Genomic DNA, 25,933 nt, shown 5'->3' on the forward strand with positions numbered 1-25,933 from the left:
GATCGTTTATGAAGTGTCATATCATTTGAATGACTATAATGAGTGCCTGTGAAGTGCAATTTTGGGTTGATATGATTACGAATGTACAGGGCTATTCAAAAAGAAGGAACAGATTTCAAACATTTGTTGCTTCTAAACTACAAGAAATAGAAACACAATTCCAACTTTCCTTGAAAGAGAATCGTTCAAATTTTTATGCATTCAATGTGAGGAGCATGTGAGACGACAAATATCAAAACGGTAGGTAATTTCCTACCACACATGAACCACCTGGTTTCTCGTTATCAAATCACAGCTTCAACAATGCGATGTCGAAAACTTTCAAGAGAGTCAGGCACAGGGGGGATAAAAACGCGGTCTTTTACCTAACCTCATAGATAAGTCACAGGGTGTGAGGTCTGGAGACCTGGGAGGGTACCGGCTATGAAATTCATCTTCTGCTCCTCTTCTTCCAATCCAACGACTTGGAATGGTGTCATTCGGATAACGTAGGACGTGTTTAGAGAAATTCTGACACTTGAAAGTCTGCGACATTGCATTGTTGAAGCTGTGAATTCGATAACGAGAGACCAGCTACTTCGTGTGTGCCCATAAATGAGCCACCGCGTGATACTTGTCGTTAACACATGGTGCCCACATTGAATGCATAAAAATTTGAATTTTTCTCGTTCCAGGAATGTTGAAATCATGTGTGTATCTTCTGTAGTTTGGCAGCAACAAATGTTTGATATCTGTTCCTTCTTTTTGAGTAGCCCTATATATTAATTGAAGGGTACTACTTCCATATTTGCGACTCCTCCCAAGGAAACCCAACTGCTTCATTGAGTTTAACGTACCTATTACAGAGGCGGATTACGTTCAACGGTGTCACACCCACTAATTGTCTGGTTTAGAATTTAATCCTCGACATTGGCGCACAGCCTGTTAATTAGGAATTACACGAACCACTCAATAGGCAAGTCAAATATTGGTGAAGGAAATCCTTGCCGCTCGTAGGATACCAACCGGCAACGTTCACGTCACGAGCTACTGCACTATCTAGCGGAACCGTACCTTAGCTACAGTACAAGTAAAAATAAAGAAATTTACAACTGAAGCGGTATTTTCATCCTCTGCTAAAATGCTCAATTGTGGATGTTCTTCCAACAGGATTGTTTGTAATGTTGAATAAAATAATTCGCATTTTAAGTGATTCATGTTACATGGATAACTATATCGTGCCATCGCACTTGTAAAGTACCTTACCCGAGAAAACCATTCTTAAATGCATTGCATACGTTTGTATCATGTCCAGGCCTTTTTTTTTTTTCAAATTTTGTTCTGCCAGTAAGGAAAAGTCATGTCACAACTTGATACGGGATCGTAGAAGAATTAATAACTTTTAGTATTCCCATTTTCCTGTAACTAAAACATTTGTAAAATTATGGCTGCTCCTACACAAACTGCTTCGGATAAGCCTTGATAAACAGTCTGGGTGACTGGTTTGCAAAATAAAATTATCGTGAGTGTAGCTACTGGGTGGAAAATATACTTATTCCTTACACATACTCGCACATGCCTCTGAGAATTTATGATGTAAGTTCATGCAAACGTGCAGTCACCCCTATGCCTGAGTTTTGGGTGTCAGAGACTAGGATACTTCCCTCATTCGTCTGCTGATTGCTTATCTTGTGACTACATTTCACGGTTTATTTAAGATTTAGTGTCTGGGGACAGATAAATTCATTCACGTTGCTCGTGTCATCTCAGGCTGACCCTCAGGAACGGCTTGAACCGCAGCAGAGGCCCATGTGTTGTTGAGAACTGAATCATGTCGCATTATCTTAAGTATGGATGTACCTCAGTACTTAATGGCTACAGTGAAATACGCAGTTGGTATGAAGGTGTTTCTCTGGTGGCGAGGGGTTCTTTTAAGTCACATACCCTCGATAATAGTAAATATTAACTTGGGAGTCTCTGATGGGGCGTGTTCAGAATTGAAACATGTCGTATTGATCCAAGACAAACATTCAGTCCTGGCTGAGGCAGCTGTGGACATAGCTCTGCCGAGATTTAGTGCTGTTCATATTATCTCGCCAAACTCTTTGCTCTCTGGCAGTTTAGTGTGGCTCGGCTAGGGCTGCCGGAGGCCAAACTCTCGTGTAAACGACGCTGAAGTATCGGTTTTCCCCCTGATTGAAAAAATATCGAGGGAATTCGGGCAGTGGCTTTAAAAGTATGGGGCATGTCAGGCTATTTCTGTACCATGTGTTTAGATCTTATAAATGAATGTCCTTCAACCACTTTTATCGAGAGACAATACGTCGCAGAATTTTAGGATCCGAGACATGTTAGTGAAGTTGGAAGAGGATTTAAATCAGAACAGATGGGATGCAGTAAGATTAAGAGAACTGCGGTGAAAAACAAACACCAGATACAGTCAAAAGCGAGGAGTCTAGGAATAACGATAGATAAAAATCTAAAATGGTCTGGGAACGTAACTGCAATGTGTAAGAAAGCATCGGCATCTCTCCGTGCACTACAAAAATAAAAAACGTGAGGAAGAAACTTGAACAAACACTTATACTATGAATTATTGATGACAGTGACAGTGTGTCTTAGGAAAGTTCAGGGCTCCTGAAAGAGGTTATGAATGCCTGTGTTCGATATATCTCTGATGTTCGACTCTTTGATCATATTTCACCATCACATTAAGCACAGCTAAGCTGGCTGCAAGCAGACAAGCGCAGAGATTTCCATACACAGACATTTCTACTGTCTCATCAACTTACACTGTCCCCAAAATCTCTCATCGACTTTAATGCTCTTGTCTGAACAACGTAGCAGAAAAACATGTTCCCATCAGAGTAAAATCCTTTCTGTAGCATTCCATCGTTCAGCCTCTTTCTCGAAATCCTTGTTAGTAACAGGAACCAGACTCTGGAATAACTTCTCGCATTATCTTAGAGAAGGGAATAACATATCCAGCTTCAGAGGGCAGTTAATGACATGTCTACTAAAGTCACATTAATGACAACAATTGTCCCTCTAAGCACTCCTTACCCCTGTACAGCTTTCTTTCCCACCACATCATCCTCATTTCCCAGTATTTATAGCTGGTGGAGTCTCCTTAAATTTGCTACGCCCAGAACTCACTATATCAGAAAACATCTATTCTATGTACCTATAAATTCTTTATACAGGGTGACTCACCTAAAACTTGCACCGAAAGTATTGTGGAAATGGGAAGTGCTATTCATGTGTGGTTTTCCCAGAATTGATTGGTAGTCAAGGGCTCATATTGTTGGCCAATTAACGGATTGTAATAATAGTTAAAAAGTGCATTTTTTGTGTCAACGCATAGTTTTTTAAATGGAACAATGACTGCTGACACTAACAAACTAAAAGTAGGGTAAATTAGAAAGTCGGTGGTGTTTGATGCAGGATCCTAGTGCTAGTCGTTAACGTGATATCGTATTTTGGAAAGTTCCCACACCGATACTTGTGCAACACCTGTGATAGAACACACTGCAGAACAAACAAGTTCTTACTGTAGTAATCTGGGTTTTTATCAGTAACGGTTCAACTGACCATTACAGATCGTGTTCAAAATGACCACCGGCAGCGACAATACATGCTTCCAGTCTGGTATGGAACGACTGCTGCACACGTGCTGGCAGTTCAGCGGAAATGTCCGAGAAGATTGCAGTCTCATTGGGTGTAGTTGGTACGTCCTTGCAGACAGTATCTTTCAGCTTTTCCCACAGAAAAAAGTCTACAAGCGTCAAATCCTGGAAACGTAGCGGCCAAGCACAGGTCCTCTGCACCCAATCCAAAGATTTGAAAACAATTCGTGAAGACAAGCTTCAGTACTTCGTGCACTATAGGCTAGACAGCCGCCATGTCGGTACCACAGGCTCCCCCAGTCTGCAAAGGAACGTCTTCTAGCATTCGCGGAAGAAGGCCTGTTAGGAGGCTGCGATACTTGAGCGCGTTCAGTGTGCCGTCTATAGTAATGGGTCTATGAACTGATTGTTCACTATCCCATACCACACGTTTACACTCCACGAACGCTGGCGTTCCACCGGACGAAGCAACCAGCGATTGTCAACAGACCAATAGTGCATGTTTCGGTGGTTTGCCTGGCCGTTATTAGTAAATGTGGCTTCATCATTGAACAAAATACATGATACGTCTGGAATATCCTGTTTTAATAGCCAGATACAGAAGTTAACACGATTCTCGTAATAACTGACATCAGCTTTTGATCGAGAGATACGTGACAGGGATAGAACCTACATCTATGGAGAATGCGTAGGACACTTGCCAAACTCATGCCAATTCCTCGTGCGATTGCGCGGGAGCTAACGTGAGGATCAACTGCAACAGCACTCTTCTGTCGTCACTTGTTTCCTTCTGTATCATTGTCTAGATGTTCAACTGGCACTTTCATATAACTGGTTGAACGGGTCGATAAATAATGTCCGGGATGGTTGACGCTATCGGGATATTTTGCTGCATACACCGTACAAGAGCGAACTCCGTTCTTCCTACTCTCTCCATACGCCATAAACCTGTCGGCTTTTTCTGCAGTGGTAAATCCCATCGTCCACTAACAACCTACTGCTTAGACTGCCACACGCTGACAGACTAGTAAGGCTCAGTGCACTCATCGAACACACAAGCACACTGTAAGCAAACAAAACAACGTCGTACCTAGCAACTACGCAGGTTGAATGTCACAAAGAGAACTTTTCAAAATACAATGTGGAGTAAAAGACTGGAATTAGAATCCTGCATCAAACACCCCTGACTTTCCAATTTACCCTACTTTTAGTCTGTTAACCTCAAGAAGCATTATTCCGTTTAAAAATGCTTATGTTAGCAAAAAAATACACATTCTAAGTATTATAACAGTGTGTTGATTGGCTAACAATACGACCCCCTGATTACCATTACATTCTGCAAAACCGCATACCAATAGCACATTTCATTTTCGCAATATTTGCAGTGCAAGTTTTAGGTACTTCGCCTGTATATTTGTCAATATCATCATTATTACGAGGGTAATCCCAAAAGTAAGGTCCCCTATTTTTTATAAGTACATAGACCTGTTTATTTCTACAATGGTTTGCTTCAGCTTACAGTTTGAACATTTAGCTATTTTTCGAGATAATCACCGTTTCTGTTGATGCATTTTTGTAGACGCTGTGGTAGTTTTTGCATGCCCATATCATACCAGCTCGCCGCCATGCTGTTCAGAAAGTTATGAACCTCTTCTTTCACCTCGTCGTCGGAGCTGAATCACTTTCCGGCCAAATGTTCTTTTAACCTAGGGAACAAGTGATAGTCACTGGGCGCCAGGTCAGGACTATAGGTGGGTGATTATGTTCCACTGAAACTGTTGCAGGAGAACAACAGTTGGCCGAGCGATGTGTGGGCGAGCGTTGTCATGGAGAATGTGTACGCCCTTGCTCAACATTCCTCTTCACCGGTTATGAATTGCCCGTTTGAGTTTTTTCAGAGCCTCACAGTACCTGTCAGCGTTAAATGTAGTCCCAGCGATTCAGCTTCGACGACGAGGTGAAAGAAGAGATTCATAACTTTCTGAACAGCATGACGGCGACCTGGTATGACATGGGCATACAAAAACTGCCACAGCGTCTACAAAAATTCATCGACAGAAATGGTGATTATGTCGAAAAACAGTTAAATGTTCAAGCTGTAAACTGATGTAAACCATTGTAGAAATAAACAGGTCTATGTATTTATAAAAGAGTAGGGGACCCTACTATTGGGATTACCCTCGTATTATTATTATCATTATTATTACTATTCATATTAAAATTGTTATTTGAAGGTAACTAGGTTGTAACAATGGTACTGAATGTGTGAAACCCTCGTCCGATGTAAGAGTGTGCCTGATAGCCCTAATCAGGTAAGGTTAAATAAATAAATGTGTTACTATAGAGAAATAGGGCAACGGCCTCGCCGCAGTGGATACACCGGTTCCCGTGAGATCACTGAAGTTAAACGCTGTCGGGCGTGGTCGGCACTTGGATGGGTGACCATCCAGGCCACCATGCGCTGTTGCCATTTTTCGGGGTGCACTCAGCCTCGTGATGCCAATTGAGGAGCTACTCGATTGAATAGTAGCGGCTTCGGTCAAGAATACCATCATAACGACTGGGAGAGCGGTGTGCTGACCCCACGCCCCTCCTATCCGCATCCTCCACTGAGGCTGTCAATTCAACTAAGTACCTGGGTGTTAAAATTACGAACAACTTCAGTTGGAAAGACGACATAGATAATATTGTGGGGAAGGCGAGCCAAAGGTTGCGTTTCATTGGCAGGACACTTAGAAAATGCAACAAGTCCACTAAAGAGACGGCTTACACTACACTCGTTCGTCCTCTGTTAGAATATTGCTGCGTGGTGTGGGATCCTTACCAGGTGGGATTGACGGAGGACATCGAAAGGGTGCAAAAAAGGGTAGCTCGTATTGTATTATCACGTAATAGGGGAGAGAGTGTGGCAGATGTGATACGCGAATTGGGATGGAAGTCATTACAGCAAAGACGTTTTTCGTCGCGGCGAGATCTATTTAGGAAATTTCAGTCACCAACTTTCTCTTCCGAATGCGAAAATATTTTGTTGAGCCCAACCTACATAGGTAGGAATGATCATCAAAATAAAATAAGAAAAATCAGAGCTCGAACAGAAAGGTTTAGGTGTTCGTTTTTCCCGCGCGCTGTTCGGGAGTGGGATGGTAGAGAGATAGTATGATTGTGGTTCGATGAACCCTCTGCCAAGCACTTAAATGTGAATTGCAGAGTAGTCATGTAGATGTAGATGTAGATGAGGATAACACGGCGGTCGGACGGTCCTGGTAGGACACTCGTGGCCTGAGGGTGGAGTGCTATAGAGAAATAGAGCAGTGAGGAAAATCAGATGTAGATTAACTGAAAACCAGAAAACTATAAACAATATTAAATACATAAGAGGAATCTCAGAAAAAGTAGTCGAATTAGCTTGCAAACGAATTAGTTCCATGGAAACCATTCAGGTTTACGGAACAACATGCTAACATTGTGATGTAATTACAGTAACTAGTAAATGAGAGCAAACCAGTCTACAAGATTACAACATTATAAACTTTGCCTACACTGTATTATGGCCATGGAGTTTACTCTAAATGTTGGTAAAACGGACGTTTCTGTACTTTCTGTTTCTTATCAGCTGTATCGTGTGTGAAGGATGAAGCAAATATCTCTTAACAACCTACTGAAAAATTGTCATTACTGTCCATTTCAGTCCTGTATGCATGTGATCGCTTTTAGTTAGAAACGCTGTTCTTTTCTCTTTAAAACTGCTTACGGGAAAATGAGTAATCCCGGGCGTGGGTTTCTAACGGTGCGGGAGACAAGAGCACACCGGCGCTGACTTAAGAATAGTGCATTATCTGCTCTCTCGTGTGAAGAGTTGCACGAGCGTGCTGCGCGGAACTGATGTTTCAAATCGGGAAAGCGGGAGTCGTGAGACGGTAGCGTGTGGTGGGAGTGTCGTGTGAGCGTGAAGCAACAGGCGCCGCGGGGAGCCGCCGTATCTGTGGTCGGCGGTCGGTGGTCGGCGGTCGCGCCCCTCTGCCTCCAGGGCGAGAGGCCGAGCCGAGCTGCAGGGCTGCGCTGCGCTGCGGTTTGTAATCCGACACCTGCTGCGCAGACCGAGGCTCCTGCACGCCGGGGCGCTCACGAAGCCAGGCAGCTCAGAGGCGACGTCGGTCCAGCGGGGCGGCCACTGCTTCAGACAAGACGTTAAAACCACAACACGCAGCTGCTCCAGACGGAGGTGACATAAGCAGGCGCAGAGCTTGCTTTCCTACCCACCCCCCCCTCCCTCCCTCTTCTTCTCAAATAGCTAAATATTTGTGCCAACGAGTAGTATACACATCACTGCTGCCCGTTTCACTCGCTTCAGTTTAAGCTGTCCTTTCAGGTTCCTGCCTTATCACACACTCGGAAATCACCACATATTCTCGAATAAACAGCAAACGTTTGTGCCCAGAGGAATAATATGAATCTTATTGCTGCCCATTTCACGCGCAGCGATTTAATGCTTCCGTTGTTGTTGGGATTGAACCGTGGCGGGTCCTTCGACCATAGTTACTAGAAGACTGGCCTTGCTGTGCAGAAGCTATAGGGCTGGTGTGGCTCCAACATAAACCACGTGACTGTTGGCAAAACGTGGCGGGATTTCAAATCAGCGGTCTGCTATCTTATGTTTGTATCGTATTTTCCCCACATTTCTCAATTGACTGCCAAACGCTTCCAACAAAAATTACTTTTTTATTTGCGAAAAATTATGCCAGAACTATATTTGACCTAGTTTTGTTCACAGTGGTGAACACACTCTGGTGGGCAGCGGGACGAAATTACTATATACTATCAATTAAAGTAAAATATCGTTAAAATTCTTTTAAACTGTAAGAGTGGGCTCGTGTAAAAACTTTAAACATTGGATTCGCCGCGTTTTGAGCTCTAGTCACTTATAAAAGAAGATGAGATATGGGAATTATGTCAACTATAGGTGCCAAAATTGTCGACTTTAGGAGCAGGTCCATTTTAGAGTATCAATTTTAGGTGCACTTCAAAGGTTCAGTTCCCACTATTTTTACATAAGTTTACACTATCAGTTTTTAAAAAACTGGTATTTTAGATGAAAGGTGCGACTTTGATGTTTCAGAAAATAATTTTGGAGCCTAGGTTTAAAAATGACGGACACTGTAAACATAAATTATAAATATACATTGTAAATAATAACTTACCTATCAAAACACTTCTCCGCGAAGTGCTTCGAGCAAAGTCGCGTATGTGCAGATGGCTTAAAATTTTTCCCGTTTCAGGGCCTGTATCCAAAGCTGCCTTCGGTTTTCATCCTTAGGGAACCTATGAGTAGGAACGAGAAACAGTTATACTTACTTCTGTGACCGAATTATCACAGATACTTTCCAAAATGTAAAATGAGTCTGAATTTACAGGCATCACTTTCAGCACTTTAATTTACGTGATACTCTATTTCAAGTGTAAAAAACATATAAAAGTCACTTCACCAGATTTCAATAAACGCATCTGCACTATCATAGAAACACTTACACGTGAAATGTAATGCCATTTCCCCCGACAAAACGCTGAATACAGCCATAAGCGCAACAAGAAACAATCATATTTTGCCAAAATTCACGTGACTTCAGCCCAGAGATGTTGGAGCCACGAAAATGACGTCAGGGCCAGTCTATTATATTTATGGTCGAAGGGCGGGACTGGTGCCAGGGCTATCTTTGGGTAGGCACTATCGATTCCCTCTGGCAGAAGTTTGTCTTTGGAGCCAGGGCCGGCTCAGGATATAGCGGGCAGTACGGAGTGGAAAGTGACAACAACGTTGGGCACGGTGCGCGGAAGTGCGCGTATTAGAGAGACGTGGGAGAGACGACAGCGAGCGCGGTGTGCCAGAGTACGGGCGGCAGTTGGCGCCTGATCGTACTGGGGTCAGTAACAGCGGGCCGGCGCTGTGGCTTCTTGGCAACCTCGTGAAGCTTCCGTGAAGAAACACGCTGTTACTATCGGACTATGCAACGTCTGGTGTCTTCGCCACATCGATCCAGCAGCCGGCATCAAGTTAAGTAATTCAAGTCCTATCAACGATTAGTGAAATATAATGATGATTGCTCTCGAGGCAGCAAAGCGTTGCAAGGACTGTGATGTGATATTTCATGCCTCTTATTAAGTGTGGGTTCGCTCCTTAATAGTATTGTTCTTACTTCAGCTGGCAAGTGTCTAAAACATTGATATTTGTGCGCAGCCTTACCGAACGATCTATATTCCGTATCTAAAGATTGCCGTGTGGTACTTTACAGGCCCATATAAGGTGCTCCATGTGATGCTTGGGTTTTAATGAGCCAGTTCCATTTGCATCATTCGTGTACGTGGTTCTGCTTAAAGGAATGAAATCAGTTTTATTATTGTCAATTTTATCTAAGTAGTTTTCTGTATAAGTTTGAGTATTAAGGTGAAGGAAGGGTCGTTTGGTTCCCTGCTGTCGCTTCTGATTTATGTTTCAGAGATCGGAAGCAGTGAGCCACCGAAGTGCAGAGCCTCCCCTTTTAAATTACTAGCGGGCATACGGGCGGTGGACTTCGCCTGAGCTCGCGTGTGCTGTTTGGTTCCGATTTCGGTGTTCTGAACGGGGTGGAAGTACAAACGGAGTCCACATCTTAATTCGAAGATAAGTACTCAGTTGCCTCCACCGTTCGTGGCCAAGTCGCGGGCTCACAATCTCGGGCCCCAGTTATTGTACAAGCTGCAGTTTTCTAAAACTTGTGGTGCCTCTGCAAGGTTGCCCGGGTTAAATGTTTTAAATATTTGTTTTAAGAATTTTGAGGGATTTCTAGAAGAATGTGTCTTAATTGAAACAGTTTTCTAAAACTGCGGTGCAATTCAGCCTTACTGGGGTATGTCAATTTTGATGGGGAAATAACTGGGTTATTATTGGTCAGATTGTCTATAACCTTGTAAAGTTGTTTGGTAATATCTCGCCCGGGAGGGGCGGTTTTCAATCTATGTGGAAATAATAATTGATTTCCTGGTTATTTGATGTAAAGTTCATTTTAAATGATTTACTTGGCCCGAGTGGCGTTTTTTTCTAAATGTTTGCAAAGAGATTAATTCGCTTGTGGTTTCATATAACAAGCAGCTTTTAAAATTAGCCTGAGTGGCGGGTTTTTTAATGTTTTTAAAGAGATTAATTCATTTGTGGTTTTATATAACAATCAGTTTGTAAAGTTTTCCTGAATGGCGTTTGTTAAAGAAATTATTATCTGATTTATGATTGTAATTCTCGTAATGATTTATCTATGATGCAAATAAATATGTTGAAATGAAATGCTCACTGTATGGGTCAAGTCCTTCTCCTCCCCTATATTAAAGGTTAAGGAAATTGCAGTTCAAAATTGAAATATGGTCCCAGGGATACATATTTCCCACTAAAGTAATACGTCTGTATCTCATATCTGCCTTGTGCTAACATGTAGCGAGATGCTTTCCGAAATCTGAGAAAAATACTGCGCACCATGGAGTGGATATATACAGGGTGTTTGACAATTCATGTAACACATTTCTAGAGATTATAGAGTGGTATTAGTGGATCAAGTTTTACATAGGAATCTGTGTCCGGAAACGTCATCCAACGACGCTACAGAGCGTTGAAATTATTGGCGCGGCGCCTGTAAATGGATGTACCGGGTAATCAAAAAATCAGTATAAATTTGAAAACTTAATAAACCACGGAATAATGTAGATAGACAGGTAAAAATTGACACACATGCTTGGAATGACATGGGGTTTTATTAGAACCAAAAAAATCAAAGTTCACAAAATATCCGACAAATGGCGCTGGACGGCAAAACGTCAGTGACTGACTGCGCATAACAATTATCTATAAAAGGAGCTGTAATGAGAGAGAGAATCAGATGCGCCAGCAGTCGCAGCATGTTGACGTTACCTGAAAAGGTGCTTTTAGTGAAACTGAATTATCAGAATGGGGAATGTGTTAGTTCAGCATTACGATCCTATCGCCATAGGAAGGGGATTCGAACGGGTAAAGGTCCGTTGACAAATGCAGCTGTGGCGAGAATGATTTCGAAGTTCGAAGCCACGGGTTGTTTAGACGATAGACCCCGTAGTGGCCGACCGAGCACAAGGCGTAATGCTGCTGAGACAGTTCAGGAAGAAATGGAGACTGTAGCGGGTTCGTCTATGCACGGGGAAGTCAGTGCTCGTGCAGTCGCACGTCGCACCGGCATTCCATACACTACTGTTTGGTTGGCACTTAGGCGTACCCTCCGATGCTATCCGTACAAAATCCATCGGCATCATGAACTGTTACTTGGCGATTTAGTGAAGCGGAGGGCATTTGCGGTGTGGGCGTTTCAAAAGATGGCGGAAGATGACGATTGGTTGAGTAACGTGTAGTGGACCGACGAAGCTCATTTCACGCTCCGAGGGTCTGTCAACGCCCACAACTACAGAGTTTGGGCTACCGAAAATCCTAGAACTGTCGTGGAAACCCCATTGCACGACGAGAAAGTCACGGTATGGGTTGGATTTACCACATCTACCGTTATTAGGCCTTTTTTCTTCGAGGAAATGCGTGATTCTGGTTCTGTAACTGCTACCGTGACGGGTGAGAGGTACGCCGATATGTTACAGAATCGCTTCATCCCCAGCCTGGCTGATAAACTCTTGCTGGAACGTACGATGTTTATGCAGGATGGCGCTCCACCCCATGTTGCTAGACGCGTGAAAGATCTCTTGCGCGCGTCTTTGGTGATGATCTTGTGCTCAGCCACCACATTCGTCATGCTTGGCCTCCCAGGTCCCCAGACATCAGTCCGTGCGATTATTGGCTTCGGGGTTACCTGAAGTGACAAGTGTATCGTGATCGACCGACATCTCTAGGGATGCTGAAAGACAACAACCGACGCCAATGCCTCACCATAACTCTGGACATACTTTACAGTACTGTTCACAACATTATTCCTCGGTTACTGTACCTCTCTATCTACATTATTCCGTGATTTATTCAGTTTTCAAATTTATGCTGACTTTTTGATCACCCGGTATATACAGGCTGACTCCGTGATGATGTTACAAACTTTCTATTACAATGGAGAGGGTAGAATCCCTCCAAGACCCGCTGTTCGGCAGTATCCTCGGTGTTATCCGTGCACCTCTGTTGAGCAGTTTAAAAATGTATATGTTCATCGATATTCACCCGCCGGTAGGACAGGTAACTCCTTCGATGTTAGCATCTCTTGGGCGCGTGCAAAATCTGAACGGTATTGAAAGGTCGCAGCGTTTTCGGTTATCGTAATATTGAAGTTAGAGGGCTTGCACAAGATGAATCACGTATGGATGGTAGTGGAGATCATTCTTCAAAATACAGGGTGTATATAAATTATGTACACAAAACCCTTAATTTTGAAAAGTGTAAATAACTTGCAGAAAAATTTGATACAGCACTGAATGCAAAATATCCTCAACTTTTATTCCCGCCTAACACTGCTAGTTCCCGACATTCCCGATAGGTGACATTTGCGAATGAGTTATCCAACAGTCATAATGGAACTTCCTGGCAGATTAAAACTGTGTGCCCGACCGAGACTCGAACTCGGGACCTTTGCCTTTCGCGGCCACGTGCTCTACCATCTGAGCTACCGAAGCACGGCCTACGCCCGGTCCTCACAGCTTTACTTCTGCCAGTATCTCGTCTCCTACCTTCCAAACTTTACAGAAGATCTCCTGTGAACCCTGCAGCACTAGCACTCCTGAAAGAAAGGATACTGCGGAGACATGGCTTAGCCACAGCCTGGGGGATGTTTCCAGAATGAGATTTTCACTCTGCAGTGGAGTGTGCGCTGATATGAAACTTCCTGGCAGATTAAAACTGTGTGTCCGACCGAGACTCGAACTCGAGACCTTTGCCTTTCTCGGCCAAGTGTTTTACCATCTGAGCTACCGAAGCACGACTCACGCCTGGTCCTCACAGCTTTACTTCTGCCAGTATCTCGTCTCCTACCTTCCAAACTTTACGGAAGCTCTCCTGCGAACCGCTGCACAGTGATAATTTCATTCTGGAGTCATAATGGAGTCGTATAATGGAGCAGAGCGTACCCAGGTTGTTTATGGTTACATTAATCCAAATCGCCTGCTATGTTCAGAGAAAATTCAGGAATAAGCTTCGGAAGTCATCACCTCAAAGACAAACTGTGATTAAATGGTGCAATCGTTTCACCGAAACTGACTGCGTATGCTATAGGACGTCGGGTCAGGAACCATCCTTTTTAGCCAGGTAAATTGTAACTAGCATATAGTAGCTGGACATGCTTAAACATCATCTAATTCCTGAGTTACAACAGGATATGGGCGTAGATTTTATTTTCCGGAAAGACTGCACGCCACCACATTATCACCGTGAACCTGTCACTTATTTCTGTAGGACTGTACTGAACTGGTTTGGAGGTGGTGGAACAATATCCTGGCCACCACGATCATCTGATTTGACATCAATGGATTTCTGTGTAGGGGATTACATTAAAGACAGTGTGTTTGTTCCTCTGCTTGTGGCAAAAGTCGGCGAGCTGTGACAATTGATAACACAAGCAGTTGTCACCATACGATAAAGCTTGCTTCATGGGATTTGGCAGGAAGTTGATTAAAGATGGGACATTTGTCGTGTTACAAAAGGTGGCCACACTGAAAATTTGTAGATGAAACTTGAAGATGTACTGCATTCAGTGTTGCACCAAACACTTTTTAAGTTTTCAACTATTTCACAATTAAAGGTTTCTTCTGTACATGTAGTTTATAAACACCCTGTATTTCACACTGATGAATTACTCAGGCCCAGTTCCCTATTGCTTCATGCAGTTTCAAGCATAGTATCAGTTTTCTCTACGATCCGATTTGTCGTTAAAATGCCGTCTAATTTCTTTGTAGTGCTACCAGTGGCTTCAAAGTTCATCACCCAAAGGTTGATAACTTTGGAAGATGGCATAGGAGCTTGTCTGGCTAAATTAAACTCCGAAAGGAAAGGACATTGAGATCCAACAAAACCATCCCTGCTTTTCTAACACGTCTTTACGGCAAACGCAAGTCGCATATTTGATCAACGTCCGTGGCTACTAAAAGTTCCACTCGTATCCATGTCCAAGGTCAAGTCTCCCACTCTCGTAACCGTACCCTACGGCAGCCACCCAGTTCTCAAATCTTCCCGTTTGACTGCTTCGCCGGCCGGTGTGGCCGAACGGTTCTAGGCGCTTCAGTCTGTAACCGCGCGACCGCTACGGTCGTAGGTTCGAATCCTGCCTCGGGCATAGATGTGTGTGATGTCCTTAGGTTAGTTAGGTTTAAGTAGTTCTAAGTTCTAGGGGACTGATAACCTCAGATGTTAAATAACATAGTGCTCAGAGCCATTTGAACCAGTTTTGACTGCTTAACTCTGTATTAAGAAGCGACATTAAATGAGATGAACGTGTAAAGTCTGTAGCAGAGGAAGTGGATGCAATAAAGAGATGTGTCGCGAGGGATCTGGGAGGCTGTTGTGCACCTGGGAAGGACATCGTATACAAGACGTTAGTGGGAACACTTCTAGAGTATAGTCGTAATTCCAGCGTTTGGAGTCTTTCTCAACTACGTATGATGGCAAACGTCGAACGACGCGCTGCAAAGTTCGTAGTTCGTATCTGGCCTATATAGTCCATATGAACGTGTAACGGAAACGCTCAGCAAACGTGAATGAGAATCTCTGTAAGAATGACTACGTCACATATCCAGTATTCAGGAAGAGCGGGTGAAAATTCCCCTGCCATCATTTTGAGTCTCACGCAGGGATGATGTAAAAATGGTAAGAAAGTTTAGGAAGCGTACAGAGGCATGTCCCATTGCTCACTATGAAAATGTCAGCGAACAGAAATTCACAAAAATTGGTACGAAGTATCCTCCGCCGGGCAACATACAGTGGCTTGTGGGGTTTAGACAGAAGCACCGGTCCTACATTTATCAACCGTCGTGGGAATGTTCATCATTTGACGGATGTCAAATGATTAAACTCTCATTAAATTGAGAACCGATGCCTATTATCAACAACAGTATGACGGCAACTGTTCACCAGAGAGAAGGGTATTGTAAGGAGTCCAACATGGAAATGTAATAGAACAACTACTATTTTCTTCACTCATAAAAGCTCTGGTGGACGGGATAGGCACCACGCGGGATTAGCCAAGCGGTCTGGGGCGCTGCAGTCATGGACTGTGCGGCTGGACCCGGCGGGGGTTCGAGTCGTCCTTCGGGCATGGGTGTGTGTGTTTGTCCTTAGGATAATTTCGGTTAAGTAGTGTGTAAGCTTAGGGACTGATGACCTTAGCAGTTAAGTCCCATAGGATTTCACACACACTTGAACATTATCTTTGCGAGCAGAACAGGAAAGGAAATGACTAGTAGTGGTACAGTGTACCCTCCACCACGCACCTTACAGTGACTTGCGGAGTACGTATGTAGATGCAGGTTAGACGTTTAATACCCACGGGCACAAATACAATCTTACATTCGTTGTGGCGTGGAAGCAAGCAACCTCTAAACGTCATCCTCGGCAATTTATTGATACACCTGGAACACACGCTATGTCAGTTCGTGAAGACTGGTGGTTGGAGGTTTCAATGAAAGTACATTTCTTCCCATCGTACCACAGACATTCCCTATGGGTGACAATTCAGAGGACCATGCAGGTCAGTCAAGGATTCTAACATTCCTCAAGGCGTTTGGAACGTGAATTTCAGTGCGGGCTTCTACATTGACCTGCTGGAAGATGCTATTTGGTACTGCGTTCATGGCATCTATTACAACAGGGTTTCCATTTTTATCACAATCTGGCAATCTTTCAGCCTCCCTTCAATAGTTACAAAATTAGTCATATTGTCATATCCATTATCTCCCCAATGCACGATTCCGCTTAGAAGGTGATCGGTTTCAGGACTCCGACGCTTTCTGTCGCCTTTCACTAAGTCGTCTACGGAAACGTTGTTGGCCCTCTCTATACACAACGCAGCTGTCTTGCCTATGTTTTTGTGTGAGCAAGAACTATTTAACGCGTCTCGAGTTCTTAGGCCAGGTTCCAGTAATGAGTTTCCGAGAGTCTTTGGCGAGACGCTGCTTGTAACTTCTTCCGGATTTCAGTTGTTGTTAACTATCTATTAGCAAAAATGAGTCTAGCATTTACGACATTGTCGCGGTGTAGTCCCTCTGGAAGGATTCCCTGTTCATATACTCGTCACCCCACGTTGTTCGGTCATTGTCAACTGCTTTTTCTCAACAACTAATGAAACAACAACGAATCTGAACAGCCGTCTGAAGATGAACCTGACGATTCGAAACCGGTGATGGCGCTATTGGGGCTGTTTGCCATTTTCTTCTATTCAGGAATCGATTTGTATTTGGGTGCCGTCCAAGCCGGTCGGAGCCAGGCAACGCCCCTTGAGCGGCAGCACCACCAGGGCAAGAGACTTGACCGCATATAGAGGAGTCGCTCTAGCGGCGCAGCCAGCTACTCACCAGTTACTCTTCGGGGATAGCCAGTCTACTCCACGACGACGCCAGCGGAGCCCCTTCGCAATACAGTGACGTACATCACTGTTCAGTGTTTACCTCGCATCAGAGACGTACACTCTCGGCCAGGACAGTTAGCTTCGTGAAACTTAACGTCAGTTAGGCGCAACAGAACAGTTGTGCAGAGACTTGCATTTGTGCATGCCAGCGTCATTAGTAGGCAACGGACTTTGCACTGCACCACACACAGATCTTCAATGTATGAGTCTTCTCACTATAATTACACGTGCCTGAGCGAGGAATGTAATCGACAGTTACTGTCCATCTGTATCTCCTGCATGTCCGAACAACATCGCTTTGGTTCACTCCGAGACGCCTGGACACTTCCCTTGTTGAGAGCCCTTCCTGGCACAAAGTAACAATGCGGACGCGATCGAACCACGGTATCGACCGTCTAGGTATGGTTAAACTACAGACAACACGAGCCGTGTACCTCCTTCCTGGTGGAATGATTGGAACTGAACAGCTGTCGGAGCCCCTCTGTCTAATAGGCACTGCTCATGTATGGTTGTTTACATCTTTGGGTTGGTTTACTGACATCTCCGAACAGTCAAAGAGACTGTGTATGTGATACAATACCCACAGTCAACGTCTATCTTCAGGAGTTCTGGGAACCGAGGTGATGCAAATCGTTTTTGATGTGTGTATTTCACAGTGACGTTTGTGTTTATTCATTTCATGCTTCATTTATGCTTCAGTTCCCATACGCCTTCCTGAACGGAACTATATTTAGTATGCCTGTCCATCACTCTGGTAAGTATCGTTTGGCGCCGAAGCTACGAGCCATAAAATTTAACTAGTACCACTGTAATCACCAAAACCCATTTCTCATACCTTTTAACTTTTGAAACTTCACAGGGAAGCATAGCTTCGCTCAAAGACCATGCGCCATCTTCCAGTGCATGTTTAAAAGATTTTTCCATGGTTTGGCCCAGGATCAAGTATAGAGACATGAAACAGAGTACATAAGACACAATACCAGTGAAAACGCGTCATTTGTTACACGTGACATGCACCCAGTGCTCACCGCTGATCTTGTAATTGGATACTATCGAGCTCTGTCACTTTGTTATGTGCATTATCTTGTATTCATCTACATTTCAAGCTGGCTCCTACTCAATAGAACGGCCGCGGTGGCCGAGCGGTTCTAGGCGCTACACTCTGGAGCTACACGACCGCTACGGTCGCAGGTCCGAATCCTGCCTCGGGCGTGGATGTGTGTGATGTGCTTAGGTTAGTTAGGTTTAAGTAGTTCTAAGTTCTAGGGGACTGATGACCTCAGATGTTAAGTCCCATAGTGCTCAGAGCCATTTGAACCCACTCAATAAACCTTGCGCAAGTTTTGTACACTTTTCATAACCTTACGGTCGTCTATTGACGTTATTTACATGTAAACAACAGCGTCAACAATGAACAATCTGACCCCATCTGTCAATTTGATCATTTAAATCGTGAACATTAGTCGTTTTGTTGCGCTTCGATGAGGAACATCGTTATTTTTGCTTAAAAATTGCATCACTATGTGATGTGTTTTTCTTTATCGAGAAAGCGATAATGTGAAATATAAGTGCGCCACAGCGGGATTAAAACCTACACATCTGATTTACATCGACTGTGGACTTAAAGACTGAGCCTTAAGAGCACTCCTTATAGATGGACTTGAATCTTCAGTATACCGCAGACTTCTCTCCAACTCTTCCAAACTATAACTTCGTTCATTATAAGAACAAACCTGTTGTAAACAACACAAATGTGATGATTGGTTATCATCCGTAGCAGACGTACACTGTTGTTGTTTCGCCCTTGGAAGAAGCTGCTATTTATGTATGAGATCTCTTATTACTGTGTTATTGTAAATGAAACTGTAAGATATTCTAGTGTATTAACAGCCATCAAAGTTATTCTCAGTCATACTTCAGCTATGAGGCTTTTATTTAAAAAATCGTGTATAGTTGCAATCTGTAAAGGCTTTAGGCTTTGTTAGCAGGTACTGGCAAAATGGCTGAAGCTACTTCCTGCTCCGTAGGGAAGGGGTAAGTGCGTGCAAGTCCGTTAAAAACGGCGAGTAATATATTGTTCTTAATGTCTTTCACGGATTTACAGAGAAAATAGACTTTGAAGTTTTTCGAACAGCTGCGTTTAATAAAGTTTTTTTTAATTTTTTACCATCGATGCTCGTGACATACCGTTAGAGAAAGGTAAGCGGTTATTATGTCGATTGCTGGTTCCAATTTCCCTGTGTTCTTTTGATTTTATGATTTCTTTTTCTTTTAGTTCAAATACTTACACATTTAAATATAAAATTTATCAGTTAAATGCTCATTAATAGGATGTCTATTTCTCAAACTGGTAAACCCATATCTTCTTGCTTAGTTTTCATTGCAAATGTAAATTCTTAAATATTGTTATTTTGTAAAAGGTAGTTAATAAATATTACTCAAATTAAGAAAACTTTACAAATTAAATTTTCAGATACTCTGTATTTGGACTGTGTCGATTGTTTTATAGCACAAATGTGATAATCGTGGTAGACACAAGGAAAACGATAAAGCTCACGGCATCGAACACACAGTACAAATGCTGCATTTTTACATTTTCTACCGTACTTCTGCAATGTGAACCCAGCAGTACTGATCTGGAGCGAAGTTAGGGGATTTTTCTCGGGAAATAATAAGAAATTTAAGCTTCCAGACGTACTGGAACTTCGTCACACGCCATTGCCGAATTCTGGCGGGACACAGAACAGCATGTCATGAAAGGATTGATCGGCTCGTTATCAATATAGCAGATGACAGTTATAATACTGACATGTATTCCGCGGATTACGATATGGAAGGAGCTCAGAGATTACCAGATGGCTAACTGACTTACCTTCAGGAGCTTCTGTGTTTAACTATACCGTGAAATCCCTGCAATAGCTTTTACGTCACACATAGCTCACCCCAGAAACATTATCCTGTGTTTCATTTAGGCATTTCATCACTGTTATTTTTGATTACAATACTATGTTAGCTAAGAACGAGAGCATATAATGTTTTACGTCTGGACCCCTAAGAAACTTACTGCCGGAGGTTTGCTCTATATTACTTCATTTTGTTTAAGAATTAAATGACACTCGAAGGTATATTGTTTCTCTGCTCGTCTCTCTTACGTCTTAACTGCAATTGTTCACGGCAGGTTAGTTGGACCAACTTGGCTGGTCAGTGCTATCCAAGTTAAATGCAACGGTGAAGCTGTTACTGTATTATCGCTGAGTCGACGTCCGCGTAACTCACACGTACCGTACTTGACTGTACTCAAGACAGCTTGGCTTCGCTCCACGTGAAGTGAAAGCCATTGAAATTTCAGAGCGGTGGCCGAGTGGTTCTAGGCGCTACAGTCCGCGCGACTGCTACGGTCGCAGGTTCGAATCCCGCCTCGGGCATGGATGTGTGTGATGTCCGTAGGTTAGTTAGGTTTCAGTAGTTCTAAGTTCTACAGGACTGATGAATGGTTCAAATGGCTCTGAGCACTATGGGACTCAACTTCTGAGGTCATCAGTCCCCTAGAACTTAGAACTACTTAGACATAACTAACATAAGGGCATCACACACATCCATGCCCGAGGCAGGATTCGAACCTGCGACCGTAGCAGTCGCGCGGTTCCAGACTGTAGCGCCTAGAACCGCTCGGCCACTCCGTCCGGCGGGACTGATGACCTCAGATGTTAATTCCGATAGTGCTCAGAGCCATTTGAACCATTCGAAATTTCAGACAACGCGGAAGGAAACATGTTGTAATGTTCACATTAGGTTTATTCTTATGGTGAACGCAATGTAAGCACATTTTCTCTCTATCTGTATCGTGGAGCCAGCATGGAAACAATGAAGAGTTTGACTCGTTACTCTGTTGACTGCACTAGCCACCTCTACGATCAGGGAAAACGATTGCAATACGCAGATCGTCCCGTCCGGAAAGACAGAACCAGTTTTTCATAATCGGTTAGGTGACTGTTCCACTGTTGCAAATTAACCAGAGCTCACCCTCTTCTCGTATTATCCTTTGTTATTTTCACACTGGAACTTTCACGAACTTGTTACTACACTCCACTATTTATTGTTTCCTTTGACTTAATTCGGACGCTGGTCGGATTTCAAATCATTCCTCATGTCGACTTGCGGCAGTGTGTATGCTCTGGGCACAAACCCTAATGGCTACTTAGTCAAGTATTTAAACTGCTTTATGCAGTTACGAAACTAGAAAACAGCTTCATCTGAAAATGATCATTACTGATTGAAAACTGGATAGGAAATAAAATAAAAAGCTCTGTCATAAAAGGGAGGTATGTTGTTGTTGTTGTGGTCCTCAGTCCGAAAACTGGGTTGATGGATATTATATTCTATCTGTGCTACTCTATCCCGTGCAAGTCTCTTCATCTTTGCACAGCTACTGCAACCAACATTCATTTGAAACTGTTTAACGTAATCAGACCTTAGTCTCCTTCTACAGTTTTTCCCCCACATTTCCCATCATCATCAAACTGACGATTCCTTGGTGTATGAGAATGCGGCCTATAAACCAACCCCTTCTATAGATAAATCGTGCCCTAAATTTCTTTTCCCTCGAACTGAGGATCTTTTCATTAGCTTTTTGCTCTACCCATATAACGTTCAGCATTCTTCTGTAGCACCACATTCCAAAAGCTTCTGTTATGTTAATTTTGTCCATTAGTACAGTGTTTCTTCCGTAATTGTATTACTTTCGTAAAATATAGAACCACCACCTTCAGTCACATTCGTGATGTTATTTTAATGCACGATGGATTTCGAGCCCCGGGGGCTTATCTTCAGGTGCTTTGACGGTCTACGCCGATGTTTTTCAAATTTAAGTTAATTCTGGTCCTTGTAACATTACAATGGTATATTACAAAGTGGAAAATTATGAATATAAGTTCACAAAAGTAAGACAAATCGAAAAACAGCTTACTGTTACCAGTAGTGGATATATGGTGTTGAAACACAGTATGAAGACGCATGTTTATGTATGTAAATACGCTATCCAATCTACAGCACATTTGTATACACAAGTCAAAACGAGTAAAATAATTTCAAATGTAAAGATGCTGCATTTCTACAAATACACATCCGTGATTATTTCAAAGAAGACACAAACCGGTAATGCAATATCTTTGTGTCTTCTCTCTGAACTTTAACTGTTTTTCCAAAACTTTCCTTGGTTCCTTTGCTGTTTGCCCACTGTACACATTGAATAACATCGGCGATATGCTACAAGCCTGTCTCGTTCCCTTCTCTACTACCGTTTGCCTTTCACATACTTCAACTCTATAACTGCAATGTGATTTCTGGATGAGACAAGTTATAGATATCCTTTCGATCCATATATTTTATGCGTGGTATTTTCAGAATTTAAAAGATTATATTCCAGTAAACACAGGCAAACTCTTTTTATAAATCTACAAATTACTTTCTTCAGTGTATGTTTTACTATCAGTTGTAGTGTCAGCACTGCCTCCCGTATTCCCACATTTCCTTGGAAACCAAACTGATCTTTCAGAGCGATCTAGCGATCGTTTACAGAATTATCACCTCGCTAGCGGTTGTGTTCGAAACATTCGGTTCTCGTCTTTCTATCAGTGTGCAGATTATTAATAAATAATTTATATTTATTGAAACAAAAACTAATTCAGTTGGGTCCATATTTTTAATAAATTATGTCTGTGACGTATGCTACCGATCCACAGAGGTCAGTCTTCGGGACGGTCCTGTAGATTCTCTACACTGCCATCTCGCCGAGGACGGATTACGCTGTGTGCAGTCTCCACCCGCAGACTGGGTATGCACTTTGTGGAGAGCAACTTGCTAAAGGGCCTGCGACGGCAACCCCGCATGGGCGGTCGAGTGGAGACTCTGCTTGAACGCACCCAAGCTGCAGAGCACCATTACTACGCTTCGCTGGGCCCAGGCGGGCCTCACAATGGTCCACGTGTACTGTTGCGCAGTCCCCTACGAGATGCCTCGGTGACTTCTGCGAGTAGTTGTTGACATCATGAAATGTCAGCATCCGGGGACTTGTGGGGAAATCCACCGGCGAGCAGGTGCTGGACGGCAGTAAATATTATTTGCATAACCATTCAGTAAACAGATGAAATAAAAACAAAAGGATTATTGAAGCCAATCGGAAAAGGAGGCAACATTACACTGATGAGCCAAAACATTGTGATCACCAGCTTAATAGCTTATTTGCCCGTCGCTGATTCTGCGTATCAGAAATCCGACAATTTTTTGGTAGGTTTGTGAAGGTATGTGGCATTAGATGTTTACGCACAGGTCATATAATCCTAGTAAATAACGGACCGCCGATTTAAGTACGCGGTGATGGCACCCTATAGCGAGCCAGATGGGTTCCATAGCACATACAGGGTGTTACAAAAAGGTACGGCCAAACTTTCAGGAAACATTCCTCACACACAAATAAAGAAAAGATGTTATGTGGACATGTGTCCGGAAACGCTTAATTTCCATGTTAGAGCTCGTTTTAGTTTCTTCCACCTACGCTCAATGGAGCACGTTATCATGATTTCATACGGGATACTCTACCTGTGCTGCTAGAACATGTGCCTTTACAAGTACGACACAACATGTGGTTCATGCACGATGGAGTTCCTGCACATTTCAGTCGAAGTGTTCGTACGCTTCTCAACAACAGATTCGGTGACCGATGGATTGGTAGAGGCGGACCAATTCCATGGCCTCCACGCTCTCCTGACCTCAACCCTCTTGACTTTCATTTATGGGGGCATTTGAAAGCTCTTGTCTACGCAACCCCGGTACCAAATGTAGAGACTCTTCGTACTCGAATTGTGGATGGCTGTGATACAATACGCCATTCTCCAGGGCTGCATCAGCGCGTCAGGGATTCCATGCGACGGAGAGTGGATGCATGTATCCTCGCTAACGGAGGACATTTTGAACATTTTCTTTAACAAAGTGTTTGAAGTCACGCTGGTAAGTTCTGTTGCTGTGTGTTTCTATTCCACGATTAATGTGATTTGAAGAGAAGTAATAAAATGAGCTCTAACATGGAAAGTAAGCGTTTCCGGACACATGTACACGTAACATATTTTCTTTCTTTGTGTGTGAGGAGTTTCCTGAAAGTTTGGCCGTACCTTTTTGTAACACCCTATATGTCAGGCCACCGAAACATCAACGTGGGTTCGCTATAATGCTCCTCAAACCACTGCAGCACTGTTCTGGCTCCGAGACACGGAAGGGTGACATCGCCGTCGGGGAACACATCAAGCGTGAAGCGATGCAAGTGGTTCGCTGTTGTCAGTGTGTTAGATTGCTACCAAGGGTCCCATGCAAGAGCAGGAGAACGTCTCCCATAGCATAATACTACTCCCTCCAGCCTGCGTTCGTGGTATGCTGCACGTTTCGAGCCACCGTTCACCTCGGTGACCCCGTTTGGGAGACGACCAACGACCTAGTGTAGCAAAAATGTTATTCACCCGAAGAGCCGGCATGTTTCCATTGATTAACGGTCGAACCCCAATGGTTCCGTGCTATCTGCAATCGTAATTGGCGATGTTGTTGGGTCAACATCTGAACATACAGGGGTGGTCTGCTGCGGAGCTCCGTGTTCATCAATGCACGATGAACGGTGTGCTCAGAAGTGCGTGCACCAGCGTTGTGCTCTTTCATTAGAGATGCCACAGATCACAATCTGTCCTGCTTTACAGAGCAGACAATCCTCCAGACTCCACGTTCTGTGAAGAACGTCCAACCATTTAGCGCCTAGTGGTAGTTTTACTGTCTTTCTACCTCTTTCAGTAGATGCTCGCGACAGTAGCACGTGAACATTCGACCAGCTTCGCCATTTTCGAGATACTCGTTCACAGTCTCTGGGTAATAATAATCTGCCCTTTGTCAAAGTCGCTCATCTCAATAGATTTCCCCATTTGCAGCCCGAGTCTGCTCCGCCTACATTCTTTCGTTGACGCGTCACGTGCCCACAATGGCACCAGGCAGCACCAAACGTCGCGGTGGGCAGTAACCATAATGTTTTGCCTTATCAGCGTACGAGTATAGCGCAGCGCGAAGATAAATGACAAAATCCAGGGATTAGAACTATGCACACTCAGGGAATATGACATCGCTCAGAGGATGTAATGAGTGATATTTATTTCCTTAGTGCACCGTGTGCACATTAATGTAAAAAGAAATAAAAGAACGCTCACTAACAAAACAAAACGTTCGTATACGGACACTAAAGCAACATTCTCAGCGCTGGAATGAATGGTTCGCTCGGTTCCAAGAGTGCTCTGTTGTGAAACTTCCTGTCAGGTTAATACTGGGCATAACGTTAGGCTCCGAACCCAGAACCATGCTATCTTCGAGGGTGCTCTTACCAAGTGAGCTATTTTTTCTTTAAGAAACAGTTTATTCAGCTGAAATACGATGAGTTACACAGGTGTAAAAATGTCGAAACGAAGCGTAAATATTATTATCAGCATTGCATAGATGAAGAATTTTAAAAAAATGTGAGAACACCACAACAGTATAACAAGAAACACATAAAGTACTTTGAATTTCCACTAACAAAACATTTTCTCCGGCCTTTATTGGTGTAACATTGAAACGGTTTTCCATGTAAATCTGGGGAGTCATACAGCGAAATATTTCTGTCTGGCTGGCCCAGATGCAGTGTAGTTATAATTATTTCGCTGCCCTTGCACCACC

At 43.4% G+C, this 25,933-nt stretch overlaps 1 long non-coding RNA gene and 1 pseudogene across 1 annotated transcript in view; one reads left to right on the forward strand and one right to left on the reverse strand.

The window, feature by feature from the left end:
• Positions 1 to 25,933, reverse strand: part of LOC126418888 (uncharacterized) — a 580,721-nt gene that overhangs the window by 220,231 nt on the left and 334,557 nt on the right. The window lies entirely within an intron of this gene.
• Positions 5,958 to 6,075, forward strand: LOC126420146 (5S ribosomal RNA; annotated as a pseudogene).

The sequence above is a fragment of the Schistocerca serialis genome, chromosome 9, assembly GCF_023864345.2.
Source record: "Schistocerca serialis cubense isolate TAMUIC-IGC-003099 chromosome 9, iqSchSeri2.2, whole genome shotgun sequence".
Lineage (NCBI taxonomy): Eukaryota > Metazoa > Arthropoda > Insecta > Orthoptera > Acrididae > Schistocerca > Schistocerca serialis.